Source organism: Polistes canadensis, unplaced genomic scaffold (assembly GCF_001313835.1).
Source record: "Polistes canadensis isolate GaletaPanama2010 unplaced genomic scaffold, ASM131383v1 scaffold_50, whole genome shotgun sequence".
Classification (NCBI taxonomy): domain Eukaryota; kingdom Metazoa; phylum Arthropoda; class Insecta; order Hymenoptera; family Vespidae; genus Polistes; species Polistes canadensis.
In genome coordinates this window covers 705,274-722,861 of record NW_014569597.1, presented here as the reverse complement: position 1 = coordinate 722,861, position 17,588 = coordinate 705,274, and the positions used below count along the sequence as shown (strand labels likewise).

The following is a 17,588-nucleotide window of genomic DNA, read 5'->3' as shown; positions in this document are numbered from 1 at the left end:
GTTACTTTTGATCTTTTTTTTCTCGTCTTAACTATCTTTCAACAGATCTCATCCAACATCTTCGATTTAATCGAATAAAGAATTGATCTCCCGGTCGTAACTATCGCGACGTTTGTTAATTTTCATGATTTTTACTTTCGAGATGCATGATTTGACTTTAGAAAATAATAATTTGAAACAATTAAATTTCTCGCATATTTTATTTTTGCTCTTTATTATTATCTTTAACCATCTCTTACCGTTCTTTCGGGCCATTCTCTTTCATAGTTCATTCGAAAGGTACGTTCGAAGCCGTCACCACTTCTGTGCTATTTCGACCTGGCTGGACTTGTCCAGCCGCTCATCAGTCAGAGTCATTACTGGGATAATTAATTACATTTGCCCCTTCGTCTCCGCCAGCCCCAACGTCCACGTCTCGTTCCTCTTGGCCATCCTCCACACCCCTTTGAAGCCTGCTGCCGTTGCTACTCTACCGTCGCTGCCACCACTGCTGCTGCTGCTGCTGCTGCTGCTAGTTCTGCTGCTGCTGCTAATACTGCTGCTATTGCTCTGCTTCTACTTCTACTTCTATTGCTCATACCACTAGACGAATCAATGGGAAAAATATAGGATTAGGTATTCATCGCTTTCTCTCATCGTATATCTACAAAAAGAAAAGGAAAAAGAAAGGCAATTTCTCGTCGCTCGAATTGACTAGAAGAAGAAAAAAAAAAAGTAAAAACGAACCAAAAAGAAGATAAGTAAAATTCAGAAGACGAAATCTTCAAAGCTGAAATCATGGAATTGGTTTCGGGTTTTTGTCTCAACGTTTTATCTATCCTTCTCTCTCTCTCTCTCTCTCTCTCTCTTTCTCTCTCTCTCTCTGTCTTTTCCTGTTCTCGTCGGTCGAAGGAGCACGAAAATCTGTTGGGAACTCTCGGCTCCTTCTTTAATTAATTATGCAAATGGCCGGCGGGCAGCATGCTTAAACTTTTCGTCGGAGACCTCCGAGTCTGCCCTATCCTACCACCACCACCACCACCACCACCACCACCACCACCACCACCACCACCACCACCACCACCACCACCATTACTACTACAACTACCACCATCGCAAACGACTTAGCCATTGCAACGCGCTACTACTAGTTCGAGCAGCGCCGTTAATTATACACCGAATAATAACAATTACTACAATTACCGCGAAACGCGTTTGTGCTTGCTGCCAGCAGGGCTCCTAGAGTTGCCGCGAAAGAGCAAGGAATATGCAATCGGCTGGCGTTTCATCCTTCTACGTGTACCACTAACTTCTCTTACTTGCCCACTTCCAACTCTCCACACCCCTCGTCCCACGGTCCAACCATCCCTTTTTACTCTACTTTAATTACTACTTAGTATTCCCCCGCATGCATGACATTCGTTCGCGAATAGCTCGCAAAAATTTCTAACGCTCGGCTCATTTGTTGCGGACCAACTGAATCACCACTCTGAATCATTTTCTTCGTCTTCCCCTCCCCCACACCGTCCCCCTAAGGACGCTAAGCTACCTTTTCGATAACCTTACTAATTTTCATCGATTGCTAATTAATTTAGTTAATTAGGAAAAGGAAACTTTTCTATAGAAAGATCGATGAGTTTTCTTAAATAATTTTTTATTACTTTCTTCTGTGTTCTTCTTTTTTTGTTTTTTTTTCTTTTATGAAGAAGTAAAAGGAATCGCTCGTAAATAAGAATTATATTTGCATGCGACATAGAGAGAAAAAAGATAATAACGAAGTTTGTACAGTAAGTTCTTTCGATATTATTCACTCATTATATCGCTAAAAGCAAGTCTGCTGCGTTACTGCAATTTAAATGAGTAACCGCACGTGTACGTGCATTCGCTGATTAGCACGAGCTACTAAATCATGAGTAGTTCGGCCAAATTCGTGTTGTGTAACATTTCAAAGATCAAGGATTTTTAATCTATCATCTTTTTAAATCATATATAATATATATATAAATATATGTGTATAAAATAAATATTTGAATTTTTTATTCCTTAATTCTGTTGTTAGAAATGATAATATTTGTGAGTAATCGTTAAAAAGTTTAATTTTTTCTCATCCATCCTAGAATTAATTCCATAAAAACTGCGAGGTATGAAACTTTTATTGCTTTCCTGGTTTTTTTTTTTTTTTGCTTTTATTATATTATTCAATGGGTCTTATCTTATCTAATAAGATCTTTCATTCGTTCGTACGTACGCACACATTTGGACAAATCTTTATCTAGAAACTCGTTTGGAATAGCGACACGATGTATATGCATCGGTGTTTCGTTTTCCTTCCACCCACCTATGTTCTACGTGTAGTTGATAAAAAAAAAGAAGAGAAGAAAAAAAAAACAAAACAAAAATAAATAAATGAAAAAGAAAAACAAAAAAAAAAGAACGAAGCGCGTGTGGTGTATATATATCGCGTTGCTAATTAGTAAATGAAGCGGGTCGAGATAAAGCTGACGTTCGCGGTAAAAATATGGCGCGATACTTTACCGCCGCTATCTCCATTGTACGTATCATTATGGATTATGAAAACTACGTATGATGTTCGCGCATAAAGTCCGCTTACCACTTTATTTCAGAGGAAGCGAAAAAACGATGGAAAAAAGGCTACTGGAGAGAGCACGCGCACGAGGAACGAAATACTTGCTGCTGGAAAATTTTGTATGCGTCCATTACAACGTTATTCTTTCTCTCTCTCTTTCTCTCCCTTTCTCTCTCTTTCTCTTTTTCTCTTTTTCTCTTTTATTTTGTCTCTTTCATGTAGTACTCGCGATCCTCGATAAAATAACGATATTATTTTAAAACTCGGTTGCCTTACGTGTCGTTGAAACGGTCGTGTTTAAACTGAAATATTCAAATAATTAAATTATACTACACATACACAGATGTACCCCTCTCTCTCTCTCTCAATATAACCGGAGTCGATCTTTTCTTTCGTATCGTAACACACGTTATACTATATCGATTCATTTACATGATAAATATTCGACGAAAATTATCTAGATTATTTTAAACAAGAATAATATACATATTATTATTTCTTAGGAAAGAAATCGGCGTAGTGAGCGATCTCGTGTCATTTCTTTTCTTTTCAATCAACGAGTTAAAAGATTCCAATGTATACATACATATATATGCATACATATACATTTATATGTATATGAACGAGCGCGTGTATAGAATGTTTACGAGTTTTTGACCTAGTGTTACACGTTCGTCTTTCATCATTTTTTTCAATAGTCGACAAATTCGAATTGGACGGTATCAATCGCGTAACTAATGTCTCACGTATGTACCTACGTAGGAACGTCGAGTAGGAAATTGCTAGCGGGATATCGTCGTTCGAACGATTGGAATCAAATTTCGCACGAAATCACGTTCGGCCGTGGCGTAGATCTCGTTAAAAGATTCACGAGTTGCTATTCTTCCCTCCCCCCTTTTCCCTCCCACCCCCCTTCAACCCCCGATCATTCTTTTATCATTCGAAATTTATAAGAGATTTTCGCAAATCAAATATTAGATATAACACCTGTGTGTATCGTTTAATGAAGAATAAGAGGAGATTAGATGATACGATAAGTTTTCTAAATGGCTAACATTAAAGAAGGGACGACAATAAAAATAATGTGTTTTAATAAATGTATTTATCATTGATCGATGGTATTATACAATAAAAAGATCTTTTATCTGAATCAATTCAACGAGTCAATTGAGAATAAGTCGTTCGTTTATTGTCGAGCCGAACGTATAGTAGAGCACGTTCGATAAAGAATAATACGAAGACACGCGAGATAGGTGACATTAATACAAATACAATGTATAGAAGAGAGACGAGGAGAAAGATACGCGTTTATGTGTACCTATGTACGCGGAAAGACGTGCTCGCGATAAACCATTTCCAATCGACGCAAGATCTCCATCGAAAATGCAGCTTTAATCGGGCGAGTATTGGGGGATATGCGGGTGGCTTGTGGAAGGAAGGAAGGAAGGAAGGAAGGAAGGAAAGAGGTAGAGGAGGAACAGGAGGAGGAAGAGGAGGAGGAGGAGGAGAAGGTGGGAGAGCCAGGAGGAGAATAAAAGAGAGGAGAAGAGGGTGGGTGGTACGAATTTGTTTCCGAACAATTTTCAGTGTTCCGCCGTGCAAAGGGGTTGGCCGGTAGGAATAATGTATATCCGAGGTTTGGGCTGGCCTATTCTAGGGGTGGCGGTGAAGAGAGTGTTGGAGGGGATGGGACGACGGCGATACTTTTTTCGGGTGTAATTTTTTATCAGCACCGGCAACCGAGCGCTTTGACCAATCCCTCAACCCATTCTAGCCCCTATGTACGGCTCGCGATCCCTCACACCCCTCGCATGGCCCCCGTAGCACCCTGTACGGTGCACCCTCTAAACCACCACACCTCTCGACAGCCCTTCTCCGGCGTGCACCGATGCACACAGCCACCCCCTCCCGCGGCAACGGCCAATCTCGCCACCGTATCGGTGCTCAATCACATTTGCGATGCATTTTTTTCTTTCCTCTTTTTTCATAAAGCTGGATTATAATTGCATCGCGAGTTCGAGTTGCGGGATAGCCGGGCGAAAAAATGGAACATTGCTGGGTATGGTGGTACTGGCAGGCAGGCAGGCAGGCAGGCAGGCAGGCAGGCAGGCCCCCGCTCAGAGTACCAGCACCAGCGGCAGGAGGAGGTAGTACCACGAGGATGAGGAGGAGATGGAGGAGGCGAAAGAGTGGAGGGAGGCGTCGTGGTATGAGGCAGGGTGGTAAGCGGGCGAGAGGGTGCACGGACGATCGGATCGACGAGAAGGGTGGCGCGGGGTGCTCTGGGAGGTGTATAGACGAATGGTGGAGGAGGAGGAGAAAGAGAGGAAGAAAAAAAAACCGATGAGGTTTCGGGGCCGCTTGATTGGTAGCCGAACGTACACCTACTCGCTATCAACGAATCCAACTATTCGCGCTCTCTCCGAGCTCTTTCGTTCCTCTCCGAGCGACCTCCCTTGCCGTTTGCGAATTCGCATTGCTCGTTTGTCCGAATCTTTTCCGCGGCGTTACGTATCTACCCCTCTGTTACAAAGAAAATTGTCAACACTTTGTGGCTCCAATTCGTTCAATCAAATACAATATATAGATATATTACAATATATTGTAAACGAAAATGTCTAAAAGAATTTAAAAAAGCTTTAAAGGATTTTTAGAATACATCTTTATTTTTTCACGTCTTACGATGAACTATTCTCATTGTCAAATTCACTCATCGATATATTTTCTTCTTTCATTTCGACACGCATACTAAGGCTAACACATATACGCGCATATACGCTCGTATCCGCGATATCTAATTAAACAAAGAAAAATGGGTCGACTTATTGACAAAGTTATCGATTAGGCCCTTCGACAAAACGTGTATCGATCAGCGGCCGATCGAAAGCAACCAATATTTTGAATAAACATATACACAGATGTAAGCATTTATCGCTCAATTTTATCTAGCATACTTACTCACACACACACACAGCATACCGATACGAAGCTTACAATATTTTTTATGCGATCGCCTAGTTCCTTTGACTTTGCCGTTGAATTTATTTATCGTAGTTGTCACCCCGTACAATGTCTTTTACTTGTCAAACAAATATTTTCTCTTTCATTTCCATCGGAGTCTCGATAATATCGTATCCTTTCTATCGTTCGTTTTATACTCGTCCTACTCGAAACATAGGATGATCCTAGCGATGATCATCGGAAGATATCCGATAGCCAGGAGCGTTTTATCTCAGCTAACGTTGGACAACGACGACTACGACTACGACGACGACGTCCTTTCTCGACGTACGATCCGTCGATAAATACCGAATGCGATAAAATGCCGCGAATTTAAAGTACGGCCAGGTTTTACAGCAGGACCAAAGGACAAAGCCGCTCTCGTTGTTTCGACAATACCGCTCGTCGAAAGGGGGGTCGTGGCGAAGAGGAGACGGAGGATGAGGAGGAGGAGGCGGAGGTGGAGGAGTAGGTGGAGGTAGAGTGGAGTAGCGATGTTGCTGGCGCGAGAGCCAGAAAGAGTGGTAGAGGATGAGAAAAAGAGGAAGAGGTATAGAGGGACGAACGAATGCATGGGTACGCCAACGAGAGACAGAAGAGAACGAAGGCAATGGGAAAGGGGGGGAGAGAGAGAGAGAGAGAGAGAGAGAGTGAGAGAAAGGGAGCGACCAAGAGGAGAAAGGAAGAGGACGAAGGGGCAGAGGAGGGACCGATGGAGGCGGAGGTGGACCGATTCTTCGACCAACACACGTTCCCGCCAATACCGATGCGAACCAACTCACACGTACATATGCACGCACATATAGGCACGCAACTCACGCACGAGCGTCACACGCCGGCAGGCGTCGCTGCTGCTTTAAAAATGGGGGATTTTTTCACATTTATCAGTGCACGCTCAGATCTGGCTTCCGTATCAATGTCCGAACACACGTGAACACCCAGACAATCGCGCGTTTCACACGAATACATTGTCCTGATCGGATTGTATGGATTTTTTTCCGGGACACACGGGCCGCCCCCTTTCGCTCTCACCCCCCACCACCCACTCTCTCTCTTTTTCTCTCTCTTTTTCTCTCGCTCTCTAGCTCGTTCTCATCCACCAGGCTGGTGGTGCTCTTCTCGTCTACCTCCCTCCCCCTCTCGTCCCGGCGTGCACAATACCACCCCATCAGCTATCCCGCCACCCGCGCGACAACCGTAATTTTAAGCTGAAAGGACCGATTTTTGTGCATCTCGATGCTGTTTGCTGCTTCGTCGGCATCCCACCCACTATCGTTGTTGCACCGACCCTCTCTTGCTCCCTCGTCCTCGTCAAAAACGTTCCTCTCTTTTTTTTCACCCCTCCATCCCCCTGCCGCTGAATTTTTTTCCCTGTCCCTCTTGCACTGAGCCGCGCGCGTGCTCAGGCCGCGCACTCACGGCAATGTTGATATTCGAAAAATGGAACTCCATCCCGATGCGGCGATGTATTTTGCGCGTCCTCGACTTTTCTCGACGTTTCCAACGCCGGAACGCGTCGTCGTCGTCATAACTAATGCCTTGCGAGAGTAACGCATCATTCATGCTCGGACATCGAACTTCGATTCGGACTCGTTCATCTTTTTCTCTTCCCTGAAATAAACAAAAAAAAAGACTCGTCCCTCTTTTTCTATTCATGTGTCTTCAAGATTTAAAATATTGTATAAAAGGTTGTCCGCGAAAAATTCATGCCGGTAAACATTGATGGAACACGTTCGCGCGAGCGCAATTCAAATGACACAATTACAAAATAAAATAAAAAAATAAAATGACAATTATTATTGAAGACTTCTAAATGTATGCACGAATTTAATACGCTTTTAAGTATCCTCGTATGAATATAAAACAATGTTTGAGTGCATATACGTGTCTACATACTCTAGGGAATAAGCGGTACGAATTTGCCAATAGGAGAACCCAATATTAAAGTCTCGGAAAATCTCGATGAACGGAAGACGATCGAATCCAGTCGGATAAATAAATAGGGATCCGCCATTATCTAGAAAACCAGCCCTCGACGCGTACGGACTACCCCCGCACTACCCTTTCACTTCCCCCCTTCGGCCGACGGACCCCTTCCCACATCGAGCGGACGGGTCAATGGAATTCATAACGTTTGCGCGGATAAAAAAGCTGGCTGGCTGGTTTCGCAAGAGGGTGGGGCCGCATCGGAACATTACTCATGCCTCGGCGTTCGCGCAATTTTTAGCTCTGAAATAAATCATCATTATTGCGGCCGGAGGGATGCGCATTATGGGGGCTACGGGGGTAGATTATCGTAGGTGGAGAACACCCCTTTACTCCCTACGCACCAACCCCGAACCTGAAATCGGCTAAAAGCGAAGGCATTCCCAATACGAAGCTTCGTTAATGCTTCGTTAGTGGCGAACGTCGGAAAGTTCTTTACAGTCATTCGTTCGATCGTCTATACTTTCCTTCTTATATAATACGGCTGGTCTATAGTTACGATATATTTTAATTTTTATTTAACAATTTATTCTCATCAAATCGAAAATATTTCATAGTATTATATTACATAGATAATCTTGTGCTACTTGACAGTACATTATTATCGCGTTATATACGTGCATATTTAATGATACATCAATCTCTGTTATATCATGTAACGCTGAAAATCGAATTATCTAGATCGATGCATCCGATACAAAAGCAATATTTAGTCTGAACGTTTTTATTATCTATATACCTTTCGCATAGTCTAATAAAGAAACAATCAAACAAATTAAAAACGATCAGAACGTGAATGCGACGTCGTATCAAGAAATGACCGATCGAATAGATTCCCATCGTAAACCGTAGGTAATTCGCTTCCCTCGTCTCGGTGATTACCTTTATCGCTTTCTTCGTTCGAAAGTAAAAACAAAAACGATTAAGAATTAAGCTGGGTAATTAATTACAGCCGGACATGATGTAGCAATGCCGCGACGATATTATCGGTGCATATATTTGGCTAGAGGTCGGGACACAGCGGCCGGGGTGCGAGTGTTGAGTTGATGTTTGCCAGCTGATTGATGATGTAACATCATCCCGGTAACTCTCCCACCGATTTCCGCCGTTTCTCTCTCTCTCTCTCTCTCCCTCTCTCTCACTTACTCTCTCTCTGTCTCTCTTTCTCTACCCACTCTTCGCTTAACCTCTCGCTTTCTCGCAGCAATGCAACACCCCATCGTCATTGAACGTATGCATATACATATACATACGTATATCGCATATACCCGTACGCACGGCAGCTTCTCTCGCTTTCCGTCTACTGTTTCCTGTTGCTGTCCGGCACGCTCACCGATTAAATACTCAAACTATCGACAATAAATGCGCTTCTATATAGGTATTTTCATCGACGTCATTTTAATTAGCGGTTTGTTTGATCATACGCGTTAAACGATACAAACTTAATGATTCGTTTTGCTTGATAAGATGACTTTTAAGACGTTCTTGATCGAGAGAACGAATATTGAAAACGTACAAATAAGATCAACGTTTAAATATGTACATATATATAGTTGTATTTACGCGAGTGGAACAATAATTAATTAACAGTACAAATAGATCAAATTATATACCATCGAAAAAGATATCCAATCGCTTCGTGTTATCTCGACGCGTGTTATTTATTTGAATTATTGCCTAAAACTAACGCTTGTCCTTATTTGTCAATAAATCCTGACGCATAAAAATAACCTACTCGTTCGTTTACAGACCCGTTCATAATAAACAAAATTTGTATATTTTTTAACAAGTCAACTGCCACGCAAGTATTATATATTTCGCCCCCCCCCCCTATAGGCTTATTCTAATGTAAGATTAGGTATAAAACAATATAGTAACGACGGTAGCAAATGACCCACATGACTCTATTGAAAAAAACAAACCGGTAAAAAGCAATCACGGATAAACTACAACGCAATCAACGTGTACGTGTTGAATAAGAGCTAGAAAAATCTACGTTTGTTAATATCATTTAAACAAGCCTTGAACTAATTCGTAATAATTATCGAGAGTTCCGAGAAGATAATAAATATATAAAAAAGTTGCAAACAGTAGCAGTGTATAAAAAAGAAATAATTCAAAGATAAACGAGTATGACAAATGTCTTTCGATCGAGCAAAGAAACATAAGGTTAATTTGTGCAACGTGTTGTAGAAGAATGGGAAGGGGGTGAGTAAGGGGGGCGTAGGGGGGAGATTTATTCTAAATTGAGACGTAAACTCGACGTCAAGGCGACGCGAAGAGAGTGGGTTAAGGTTATCCGGCTCATTAACGGAGTTAAGCGGATGCACTGCGCTAACGCGTGCGCACGATGCGCACGATGCGCCCTCGCGAATCGCTACGAAGTTCGTGCGCTTGGCAATCATCGGTAATTGTGACGATCGATCTTGATCGAAATGCTCATTTCCCGTTTGTCGGGAAGCCGCGAGGCGAGACGAAGGGATGTAGAAGGGAGAGGGGTTCTTCGTGGAAGTCGAAGAGAGACAGAGAGTGTGAGAGTGAGAGAGCGAGAGAGAGAGAGAGGGTCGAAGGCTCGACCTAGCCGACGCATCATTAACGTGATTAATGTTGAAATAAATCAGGAGCCTCGGAATGGTAGTCGATAAATCCAATAATTGCAGTATAATCATAAGTAAACAGGTAACGTTGATCGCGTTAGCGTATCATTAGCAACGATCACCGGGCTACTATTATCTACGTTTAATCGTCGAACGTTCCCTCACTCTCTTTCTCTCTCTCTCATTCTCTCTCACTCTCTCTCTCTCTCTCTCTCTCTCACACACTTTCTTTTTTCCTTTTTCGCTTGTTATCTTAAACTCTTCCTTCCCACCTCTCTCTCATAAACTCATAAACTCTTATAAATTCTCTCTCTCTCTCTCTCTCTCAATTGAGCGAAGGAAAAGGAAATCCCTTGATAGGAGTTTCGAATTTCATCGCAGCTTCCAAGATGATGGTTAATCTCGATTGATTAACCACAAACGCGAGTCCCATTTAATTTTAATTCTGATCTTCTTTCAAAATCTCATGTGAACTATATAATTTGTACGTTGGTGTTTCCAATTAAAATTTGAGTTATATGGTGTTAAAAATGATTAACGATTGTATCGAATTACTTTTCTTTTTTTTTTGTTCTTTTGTAATACTTTCTCAACGTTCAAAACTATCTATCTACGCGTTCGGGTTCTTCGCATGACTTTGTTTTCTCTATCTCGAACTGCCTATATTCGTCGAAAAGGACTTGGTTAAAGGGTCGACGAATCGTTCGATACGAGTCGATCTATTCGATTCCGGGTAAAGGGATAAAAAGAAAGGAATGGTATCGTGATTGGTGACTGGACAGGCCGAACGAACAAAGGGATTCGCTTCTCCATATCAGTTTGGTGGCAAGGCAGGGCAGCGCAGGGCAGGGAAGGGCAGGGTAGGGCAGTCGAGGTCCGTTCGATCTTCCCTGCACTCCCCCCCCCTCGTCGAACCGTACCCCTACCCTACCCCTTATCCACAAGTTTTAATTATAAACGAAACGTAAGAGCCAGATTTCGCGTATTTATTTCGCGGCGAGGCTGATCGGCCAACCGAGCCGAGACGAATCAGCGCGCGGGCCGCCGTACCGTTTATGCGCGCCTTTCATTATTTGGATCAGCGAGTTCGAATTAATCGAGTTCAGGAGGGGGATCGGCTGGTTGGATGAAGTCTCGCGGAAAGGCCAGACGTTCGAGAATGAACGACAAGATTAGAAAGAAGGAGAATTAAAAGATTGTCTTTTTGTATTTCTTTTTTTCTTTTTTTCTTTCTTTCTTTCTTTCTTTTTAAGTACACTCGATAACCGGTGTTATCATTTCAATTCATTTATAAATTTATACATACATATATATATATATGTTAATATCATTTTACTCGCGTAAGTTTCTAAAACTCTTGTTGGAAATAAAAGTAATGATCTTATTTCGTCTGGCTAAACCACTGAAAGCATGGATGAAAAAAGAGTCATTTACAGGTTGCTTGCACTTCACGCGATCCTATTATGCTAGTAGCTTTAGCGAGTCGATGTTCACGTGGCGGAGTATACACACGTACGTGTTTACATACTTGGATAGATACGCACACTAAAATATATGTATACGTAGATTGTAGGTAGAAGCCGGAATTCAAGCCGTTTCGAGAGTGAGAGTAAGACGAGAAGTGGAAAAGAGGGAGAAGAGAGACAGGGAGACAGAAAGAGAGAGAGAGAGAGAGAGAGAGAGAGAAAGATAGATGGATGAGAGCAGAGTAGGATGTGGAGAGCGTGTGCGTACAAAATTGAGAGAGACAGAGATGGAGAGGGACAGAGAGAGAGAGAGATAGAGAGAGAGAGAGAGAGAGAGAGAGTGTGAGTGCATAGGCGAGAAACCGTGTCGGCGGATAACACAGGAGCTTTAACACACGCCGCGGACAATCGCCTCACGATAGATACATAATAAGCGTACTGTCACTTGCATACACCTACACTCGCGCGCATACACATACGGTTCTAGGCACGAAGCATCTAAGGCCGCGGAGGGCTAATGAAGCCCAAGCTAGTTAGAAGCCCGATGTTAATTAAATGATATGATCATTAGTCATTATAACGTCATTGTGTCGCCGTCGACTTGCCTCTACGCCTCGCGTGGATCACTCGAGGGACCTAAAGAGGTGAGTGGAGATACGGAGAGTGCAGGAGAGTACAGAGAAAGGGAGAGAGAGGGAGAGAGAGAGAGAGAGAGAGAGGAAGAACTAGAGAAAGAGAGAAACTGAGAGAGAGAGAGAGAGAGAGAGAGAAAGATAGTGTGTAGGTGTACGAGAGCAAGTGAGAAACAGAGAGTATCTCTACCGTGTGGAACGTGTACCGGACGTGCGAGCATGCCACGCCCGTTACCGCAGCATTTCTATGACTATGCGCTGTGCGATCTATCCTAGGGATATAGAGAGTACGTGTCAGGGTTTATAGGTGTGGGTACTGGGATCGGATCGAGGCGGTTTCGTGGTTTTCGTGGAAGACGAAGTTCCGATATCCCCTCTCCAATAGGGAAACGGATCTTGCGTGCGAAAGATCGCACCGCTTCTCGGATCCCATCCTTTTCGATCCTTTGACTATTCACTTTGTTTCCTCATTCTTTGTCTACGTATCGATTATACGAGAAACGTTCTACTTTCGACTAAAAAAAAGAAGAAAAACCTTTGGCGAAATCTTTTAGCATCTACGACACACGACGCTTAGAGTTTGTTTTCTAAAAGATATTAGGAATGCAAGGAACCTTGAAAAATCTGTTTGACTTTTCAGGAAGAAACGGAGTGGTTCGAACGTCTCAGAAAGGAACAACGTTCACGGTTCGATCGGTTTGAGGACTCTCAGCCGTAACAAATTCGAATATCTAGGTATCTATCGTCGAAGTTTAACCTTGGCAGCGAATCGTGAAATGCTAATTGGAATCGAAATGCTAATTAGAATAATATTTATATAGCAATTTCGGAGCGTATGCATCTCGCATAACCGAGCGAGATCGGTGTGAACCTACGGCCGACGTAGCAAGCGTGTACCACCACCATCACCATCACCACCACCACCATCACCATCACGTCGCATTTCGCGTTAATGGCCACAATTAGGTGTTTTAATTAGCACTTACGCGGCAGTCGCAGCTGCCTCTGCCAAATTAGGGCCGCTACGAAACAATAACTGCCGATTGAAGAACCTAATTAGCGAGAATCTCTCTATCTGTCTATCTCCCTCTTTCTTTCTCTCTTCCTTGCTTATTCGCTCTTCAATGTAACCATAGGCAGAAATCTCAGCACGGCTTGCTACCAAGCATTTGCAACGATAATAAATTAATAATTGGCAATGATCCCTCGCTAGATACGATCCGCAATGATGGTCCTCGCTGTATCGTTCTCGTTCGATGCAACGAGTAGTACTTACGGAAGAATAACCCTCGTAATTAAAGTCGAGTCCGTGCTTGTAATCGCGGAATTCATTTTGCATATCGCGATCGGCATCCTTCGAGAAATCGAGATCACTCAGCGGAACGAAAATAGCAGCTTGAGTTTAGGATAGGCTGATGTTATTATTTTTTTTTTCCTTTCTTTTCTTTTCTTTTTTTGCTCGCGCGTTCCCGTTGTCTTGTCGCGTGAACAAAATTTCTCTTCGTGTTTTTTTTTGTTCTTTTTTCTATTATAATATCTCTTTTTCCCTCCGTTCTTATTCTAGAACGTTTCTTTTATCAATGTAACAATTTATTTCCAGTAGATTATTAATAAATTTCGATTCGAAAATTGGTCGTATTAAATTCCGTATATTGGAGAAATCAATGAGGAAGTGCAAAACTTTAGCTATAATTAACTTACCGAGGTCGCGAGAAAATAATAGAGAAGTAAAACCTTGAGAGAAAAAGATAAAAAGAGAGAGAGAGAGAGAGAGCAAAAACAAGAGAACAAAAGAACTAATAGTAAGGTGTTACATTTTCAGCGAGGTTTATTCTTACACGGTGCTAATCGATTTTCATTGGTGTTCGTGGTCGTGGACGATGGAAAAGTAAGTAACGATTTGCGGAGATAAAATAAAAGTATAAGTAGGTACTTCGTGGGCCTCGTAGAGAATGAGAAGGAAGATATAACAAGGGTATGAGATTTCAGGTAACACACACGTTCGTTCGTTCGTTCTCGAACTACCGACGAGGCCAGAGACTTTGGATAATCCTCGTACGTGAATGTGTTCTTCTCATAATATGCCTATCTCTATCTCTCTATCTCATTCTCTTCCTATGTTTCCCTTTCTCTTTTTATTTAACAGACCCTCTGACTACAAATCGGCGTAGAACGGCCGTTGCCTGTAATTTAATATACGCACGAAATGGAGACAGTAATGACTCGTATGGTTTCAGGCTTAAAATTAAATGCGACTATCCGAGTTAGTAAAATTCCTAATTCGTACGCTCCAGATCCGCGGACGGGCAAGGTAGTTGGAGGGAAGAGAGAAAACGACAGAGAGTAAGAGAAAGAGAGAGAGATAGAGAGAGAAAGAGAAAGAGAGAAAGAGAAAAAGAGAGAAAGATAGAGAGAGGGTGGGACAGGAGTACGTAGCAAGCACGTACATTTTTCGTGTGATCTTTCGGGGCTTCGTTTCCTCGTACCCAGCCCCTTTACCTCACCCTTCGAATCTAGCCCTCGAGCTAGTCAAACGAGCCACCACTAGTGGAAGGTGCAACTGGACGCGTTCCAAATTAAATTCGGTCCTGTTGAAATGAAAAAGAAGCAAATGGACTACTGTTCTGTCGCGACAAAGAACAAGGCGTGGGTCAGGAACTCGAACGGATAAAATGAAGGTCTTGGTCCTTAGATACGATAGAACGTCAGTTAATTCTACTCTATGCTACTCATTCCGGTATCATTTTTCAATCATAAATCTTTCTTCCTACCATATGTTTTCTAATCTTCGTATCATCTATACGTTCAAATATATCATTTAAAACGAATACATATTTATACTTAACACAAAATTCTTATCAACTGGGCGTATCTAATACATCGATGCATACCAAATGTGTTTAAAACAATTCTGTCGATTAATCGAGCGTTTTAATCGATAGAAATACACAGCGGAGAGTTTATTCGGAAACGCAATACGATTGTATGCGGGCAATACAAGAGAATAATAGATTCAAATAACGCAGAACGATGAGCGTGGGTTTGTAAAAGAAGGAGAGAGAGAGAGAGAGAGAGAGAGAGAGAGGAAGAGAGAAAGAGAAAGAGAGATGGAGATAGAGATAGATAACGAGTGCGAGAGTCCATGTAAAACCACACGTGCGCTCGTAATCGATGTGCATACGAATCGCAGAGAAAATCTCAGTTTAACGAGCCACGAACGATCCTGCCAGAGTGTTAACTTGTCTTACATTCTTCGTCCTTTGAAATAATAAAGAAGCAAATGGATTTAAAAAAATATACTATTATTCCTTTTCGGTAAGGTTGGAATCGTTAAACAAAGGGAAAAATAAAGAGAAAGAAAGAAAGAAAGAAAGAGAGAGAGAGAGAGAGAGAGAAAAAGAGACAAAGAGAGGGAAGAAATTCGAAGGGTGGCGGAATGTACTCGCGTACCCTTTAATTAATCTCCCTTATTAGCATATAAACTCGTGCGTCGAGATGATGTAACCACCCGCCTCTGTCTGTGCTCTTCTCCGGTAGAGATGAAAAGTGGTGAGGTAAACCAGCAAAAGAGAGAGAGAGAGAGAGAGAGAGAGAGAGAGAGAGAGAGAGAGAGAAAGATAGATAAAGATGTATATATATATATAGAGAGAGAAAGATAGATAAAGATGTATATATATATAGAGAGAGAGAAAGAGAGAGAGAGAGAAGGTGTTCTGTTAGAAACGGTCATAGACCCAGTCACGGGAGGAGTGGCTAGCGAAGCTGGTGCTAGAGTTGCTGCTGCTAGTACCGATCATAGTAGTGGTCAGAGAGTTGCAAAATGTCATAGGGAGTAGTACTTGAGGTAGTGGGCATTACGAAGCCCCTGGAGCACTGTATCCGGCAGCCGCTAGTACATTGTCTAAGGTTTCAATAACTTAATGAACCTGAATGCTCAGACCAAACTGAACTGAACTTCATGGTTAAGGGCTATACGTCCTATATACAAACGTGTCAAGAGTCGATTAATTAAATACAAATTAAATACTTGTCACTAATGTAGGATTGTCTTCTTCATTCCAGAAAAAGAAATACGTAACTTTCAGTCGTATCCCATTGTCGATTCGATTTCGTTCGCATAACGTGTGTGTTTCAGGGATATTAAAAAAAAAAAGGAACTTGTATTTTATTTAATATTAAATTTGATAGGTTCGATTTCTCGGATCTTCAATTTTTCGTTTTATACTGTGAGTTCGAATTAAGAGATATATTTACCAGATTTCAGATTCAGAGAGAGAGAGAGAGAGAGTGAGAATGAGAGAGTGCAAGGAGGAAAGGGGGAAGACGTTATACTCGTGCATAGAATGTAAGGTGCGTCGTTAGTAAGACGATTAAATTAAAATATTTGATTACCGAAAGGGTCGCGGAATGTTCGTCGCGTATGACTGTATCGGCCGGTGCTTCTCGGGGGCCGTTCTGGCCCGAATTTGAAATGCTAAACAGCAAATACGCCTAATGAACACGTATGCTCGTCCGCGTGTCCATGGGTATGTTTGTACCAACCGACGACATTACTGCCGGCGTATTTGCCTTGGCAAGGCCCCCGCAGATAATAGATTCATCCTTCACGCTTCTTAATTAGAAGTTAAGTTTTATTGGCCTTTAGCTTAGCGATGAACACAACAACGCAGCTCTGACCGAACCAGCACGGATATCGCCTATGCTCTCTTCTTTCTTCTTCTTCTTCTTCATCTTCTTCTTCCTCGATCATACCTCATACACCTATCTCTCATTTTCATTCCACTTGCTATTTGAATATTTAATTATATAACTCGTATAATGTGAGACATGTACATTTAATATTCATTATTATTTGTATTAAAATAGATTTGACTCGTTTGAAATTTCTTTATGAATTATTTTAATATAAACATTTATTTGTAAATGTTTAGCAATAACTGATAATAACAATAAATCCGTAATTTGTCATATTTGTTCGTATTGCGATTAATTAGACAAAGGATTGATATTTTTTCGTTGAAATGTTAAATGCTAATGAATGTCTTTGAAAACGTAAAAAATGTAATAAAGAATGATAAAGGAGTAGGAAAAACACGTTATCGTGCCTATTCCAACACCTCCTACAGCCCACATTGCATCGATTCTACGGGCAGCACCTTTGTCGCTTCCTTTCCGGAATGCTTTGCATTCCGTTCGCTCGACACCCAAGTTTCGTTTTTGCAGGAAGCATCAATATTTATATCGCATAATGCATCGGTAATTGCCGCGTGTACACTCTATTTGTTCCGATTTTGTAATATCATGAAAATGTATGAAGCGATAACTATTATTAGAAGGTGGG

General features: G+C 41.9%; 1 protein-coding gene and 1 long non-coding RNA gene across 6 annotated transcripts in view; both read left to right on the top strand.

Annotated features, from left to right (window-relative positions):
* LOC106785415 (POU domain, class 6, transcription factor 2) overlaps positions 1-17,588 on the top strand; it is a 129,431-nt gene that overhangs the window by 48,899 nt on the left and 62,944 nt on the right. The gene's annotated exons all lie outside the window — the stretch shown is intronic.
* Positions 12,322-15,632, top strand: LOC106785416. Its single transcript, XR_001381523.1, has 2 exons — positions 12,322-13,213; positions 14,070-15,632. It is a non-coding gene; the product is annotated as an uncharacterized LOC106785416 (long non-coding RNA).